This window comes from Ornithodoros turicata, unplaced genomic scaffold (assembly GCF_037126465.1).
Source record: "Ornithodoros turicata isolate Travis unplaced genomic scaffold, ASM3712646v1 Chromosome104, whole genome shotgun sequence".
Classification (NCBI taxonomy): domain Eukaryota; kingdom Metazoa; phylum Arthropoda; class Arachnida; order Ixodida; family Argasidae; genus Ornithodoros; species Ornithodoros turicata.
Genome location: NW_026999293.1, coordinates 303,897 through 309,617, shown reverse-complemented (window position 1 = coordinate 309,617; position 5,721 = coordinate 303,897).

The window sequence follows — 5,721 nt, the reverse complement described above, 5'->3', positions numbered from 1 at the left end:
GATAAGGCGTTATCTTTCACCGCGCCTTTGTCGTGCGAGTGTCACCTCCTGGTGTGGGAATGTGGGTTTAGAGTAAGACTGGAGGAATAGAGTTACACCACTACACTGCAAGTCTCTCACTGGTACATCATGCCTTTTAAGTAAATGTAGTTTAGAATGTGGTGAACACACATTCAAATATAGTCTATGCTTTGATTGAGAGAGCAGAGATGAGGTCATCTTGCTTTGGAGCGAGTATGTTAGTAAATGAAGGTGGTATAATGCGGGTGAAAGTTTATAGAGGAGAGGATATTGTTGGCACTTTCCCTCAGAGTGAGGGCTAGATTCAACAGAATCCCTTTTTAACACTTTTTTTAATCTCTGCATTAAAGACATTATGTAATCTCTTTGGTACAATCCCTGCTATCTTCCCAGACTTTATGCACCTCTGTTTTATATCCTTTCTGGACTATAGAAGGCAAACAGCTTTGCAGCTCCTCTGGCGTTATAGGGAAGATTGGAGTGAGTCGATGTGCTCGATTTGGCCGATAAAATCTCGAGACGAAGTTCGCATAAGGCACGAGTCCGGAATAGACGGTAATGCGAAGGAGATTATAAATTTTAAAGTTAACGCTTCCCACACGTAGGTTATTCCTCTGTAGAATGCTCCAAAGGAGAACGCCCGAAATGGTGACGCCAGATTTGCCTGGTCTCGGTATAATTTGAGACGGAAATGTTCCTGAAATGAGGATGAAGTGATGGTATTCGACATAAATATGTTTGTAGAGTGGGTATTATAATGGAACTGCGTTAAAACCTTCCGGGTATTTGCTTCTCCCTACAATATGACTTCTGTAGTCCATCATTCGAGACAACTTCGAGAATATGACTGCAGAACAGATGTCTTCCTACAGATGCATGAAGTCACGGTGGAAGACCTTGTCAAAGAATGTTGTCTGTAAATCCAATAACGCTTTGTTTTCTGATCTGGTATGTTGTCCTACAACTACAGGGTTATTTGCTTCTCCCTACAATATGTCTTCTGTAGTCCATCATTCGAGACAACTTCGAGAATATGACTGCAGAAAAGATGCCTTCCTTCAACTGGACCACGTCACGGTGGAAGACTTTGTCAAAGAATGTTGTCTGTAAATCCAATAACGCTTTGCTTTCTGATCTGGTATGTTGTCGTACAACTACAGGGTTATTCTAGCAAACGTCACACATTTCGATCGCACTGTAAAAATAGAAGACTAGGTCTGGCCCATCCCAAACTTTGCAGGCTGATAGCCATTTATCTGAAGTTTCATTCAAATTTTTTGTAAGCGCTACGATCAAGTAGAAAGAAAATTAAAAATAAAGCAAAATCTTGCCCCATGCATTTTCAATGGCCTATCCCACACAAACACTGCCATTTTTTCTTGTGTCTGCTTCACATTCCGATCACTTCACACAGGTAGCGCTGCCTACAACGATGTGACCTGCTAATTCCGCCGTTATGCACCAATCCTCTTGTTCCAGTCTTGTTCTGTATGCTGATGCCACCTGTGTGTGGTGAAATGAAAATGAAGCGCACACAGCAGAAAATGGCGGCTTTTGAGTGAGATAGGCCATAGAAAATACATGGAGTGAAATTTTGCTCGATTTTTAATCTTTCTTCTACAGGACTATAACGCTCACAAAAAAATCCAACAAAGCTTCGGACCAATGGCTACCAGTCTGCATAGCTTGGCGTAGAATAAACCCCGATTTCTTATTTTTACGATGCGATCAAGATGTGTAACGTTTGCGAGACTAACTCTGTAGAGTTTGTTTACATGCATCCATTTATATCTGTATGCACGCATGTCATGCGCGTGTAAGGTGTGTTTCCTTTTGTTTCGTAAATTCATTCCTCCCTGCTCTAAAGTCTTCGACGATGCAGATATATAATTAAACTGAGCAGACATTCTAGCCAGTCCTACTGACCTCTCTCTAATTAAAACCAGTAAAACTGTGCAATCCTCCTCTTTAGTTATCGCCGTCTGTTCCCCGTAATGGTAGCGGTTGTCTTTGGAGTTGTCAGGAAACAATAATTAAAAAAAAAATAACGCGTCAGCAAGGATGGTGCTCATCTATTCTCAGAACCTGTTGCGAACGGCATGTTTCATTGTCTCTTGGCTAGATAAGGCCTGCTCTTGTGTCCCACAGACACGAAAACAACTGATAAAGCGATAAGAACCCATGAAGCCAACACGTGCAATCCCACTCGAGAGTGAATCGTTGAATCTTCCACAATGCTGCTGTGCACAATGGCTCCAAAAGAAGGACGAGGACGACAACCAGTAAATTAGGGTAAAATGATAATATGGGACCAATCTTAAGGCTCAAGAAGCAAACTAAAGGTGAGAAAGGATAAATATGTAACTATAAACTATTTAGGACTACGCATTCATATTAGAGATGGGATGAATCCAGATGGTTCCCAATTCGAATCCACGATTCTTACGAAACTCGAATCTTTCCTGTCCTTTCTTTTACAAAAAGTCCAAAAAGCCAGGGAAAAAATATATTACAACGAAATGTTTGGAATTAGCATACGATACATTTGTTTCATGAATAAAAAAATTAAATGATTGTTGAATTTCAGGTGAAAAATATAGCCGTATTGTTCTCCTTAAACTTAATAGCCCGTATTCACCAGTCCCACTTAGCCATGGTTTAGTGACGTCTGGTTTAAGTTGATCATCTGCGAACTTCGTCCGCCAATCACGAACAATCCTCCTCTCCAGTTGTTGCGGCCTGTTCGCCGTACAGGGCAACAGTTGGCTTTGGAGCTGTCAGGGAATAATACAAAGAATGGGCTGCTTCCATTGTTCAATGCAGTGAGGGTTCTTATCTATTCTCAGAACCTGTTGCAAACGCTATATTTCACGGCCTCTTGGCTAGATAACGTCTCCTCTTGTGCGCCGTAGGCACGAAAACGACTGATAAGGCGATAAGAACGCTCGGAGCGATCTCCTGGAATTCCACTCGAAAGTTGCCTACGTTCAAGCTGTGCACAACGGCAACAAGTCTTATCTTAGTCTATCTTATGTCGTCGAGAAAAATAATAACGAAAGAATGAAGCACAAAGTCTATTATACGAGAGCTTTCGGGCAGAGTCTGCCCTTCTTCAGACAAAAGAAGCATTTAAAACATTGCTTATATAAGGAGTGGGATCGGTGAGAGAAAGAATCAAAGAGCAAGAGAGAAGCAAAGCAAGGATGAAATCACAAAGAACAAAACAGAAGGCTATACATTCGATAGATATCTGACGCCAAGACCATTGGAAGCAACGTACACCACTCCTTCAGTTTGAATTTCTGCCGCCCGCGCTTGGCCGTTGAAAAGAAGAAAACTGTTAAATATAAGTTGCTTACAGCTAATGTGAATTCCGCGAAAAAATTACTTGTGCATTCAAAAGTTGGACAGTGACATGTTGTAAAAACAATACATATACACATCAAAATAATGAGGGTAGGGATTGGACATTTTTTAATAAAATTATACAATGCTAGGGTATAGGAGAAGCATAAATCATTATTGTGCATTAATCAATCAGTCACAAAATCAAATTATTAACCAAATGACAAGCATTTACCACAACATTGTTGATTGTTGGAACAGGTGGCGAAATTTCAATGTTCCTTTTCATCAGGTGGTAAAGCGGGCCGGTATGTACATTTATACAACGGGGAACCAGACTGTGAAACTTTGCAATTAAAAACGATTCTCTATTCTTACGCTTATAATCGTCAGTGAAGCCGGATTGTAGAATTTCTTCACACACACACGCACACATACTGAGTTAAACACTCTTTAATACTTGCGTTTTACGTTCCATTTCAACGTTCAGGACCAAAACCGCGGACACCTTGCCATACCGCGTCCCGCCGATGCAAGCCGCGACTCTCACTTTCTTCCGTTCAATGTCCAACGTTCAACAGCCCTTTAAACCCAAACAACTTCGCTGGCGCTCTAGCGTATCCGATGTCATCTTCAACAGGCGCTTCAACATACAACTGGATCTCTCTCACGTATGGGAAGCAATAAAAAAAAAACGACTACACTCGGCCATTCTGAAAGATTTAACGCCCCCGTTAAATTGCCACACGTAACTATCCTCAGTTAAATGGTAAATACGCGAATAGGAAAAGGTTATATAAAAATATAGGTAGGTTATATAAAGGCTATATCCCTTTGCACGGGAAATCTTTAACACACGCACGCAACTACAGTTAGAAGTCTCCAAATCTTGCTGGAGGTCGTCTTGTTCTTCTGGGGCGGTGCTCCCTGTCTTCTGCGGATGCTTCTGGGATTAGTTCGCTCAGGGGCTGATGCTGGTCCCGCTGATCCTTCATCATCATCATCAGAGTCATCATCGAGCTGATGGGAGGATCTAGTTGTGATGGACCACCCCTTTAACTGTGACACATGGGCAGTCGTTCGGAAATGACTCGACTTGTCTATCGCTGAAACTCTGTATGTGTCAGATGGGAGGATTTCAGTTACAACCAAGGGGCCGCGAAACTTTGGCTGCGTCTTGGTTGGCTGTCCTGTATGGCAGTCCGCATGAAAACGATCTCGCCAACTTCATACTGATGGGCCGGATAATGCCGCTTGTCATAGGCCATCTTCATTTTCTGTTGTTCGTGAATCAGCCGCTCTCGGACCGCTGTTTGAATCTCCTTGGGATCTTGCCATGTCCCTCCAAGTGAGGAATGTGACTCCATGTGACTCCAAAGGACGTGGAAGTGATTTGATAGGCAATTCATTAACGCGAATCTGTGCAAACTTATATATGAGAGAAGAGGTGGTGACATTATTGCTATATTCTTGTGATTATGACGCCTCCCTTGTCGTTATTTCTTGAGGACGATATCAGTATGGAAAGTACGCCCTGTCTGAAACTGATGGGTCTCCACTCAATTGTCAGTGCAGTAGATGCCCGTTTCCGTAATACGATCAACCGCATTCGAAGGTTTTATGTAGGGAGCGATCCAAACCTGCGTCCAAAACACACTGAGCGATCACGACTACTGAACGAGATTTCTTTCTTGCTTCCACATACAAATGTTTCTGCTAAGGACGATAAAGGCAAGGAACTATTACAAGAATCCCTCAAAAGTATTCAAGGTCCCGAATTCGTTAGCTTGCTTCAGAAATGGACTCGTTGCAGTGAATTTCATTCGAGTAAGCATCAAGTGGCACCGAGCTGTCAGTGGATATGAGCTGTGCAGATGATATCGCTGTTTTAACGGAGCTTTCAGTAGCAGTATACTGAGTCCTTGCCTTCTTCTGGGGAAGCACTAATATTCAGCCAGAGTAAAAATTGAAACAAAAAACCACTCTTATCATTGCTGTGGCTAACGCAATTTTTTTAACTTGAGTGTATGGAATTAAATATTTGGGAGTGTTGCTGGACTCATCTTTTTCTTGGAGGCCATATATTGACAAAGTCGCTAAAAATATATCGCAGTCCTGCCACGTATTATTCCTTGCTAGACAGTACTTCTCCCTGTATGTGCTACGTCAACTGTACTTTGCTCTGGTCCAGTGTCACTTGACTTACTGTGTTACCACATGGGGCAGTGCATTTACAACATACCTTGAGCGTCTATTTAAACTACAAAAGACAGCTGTCAGATTAATAACATTCTCTAATAGTCGAACCTCATGCGTTGGGTTGTTCAGTGAATCGAATATTTTGCCTTTTCCCGA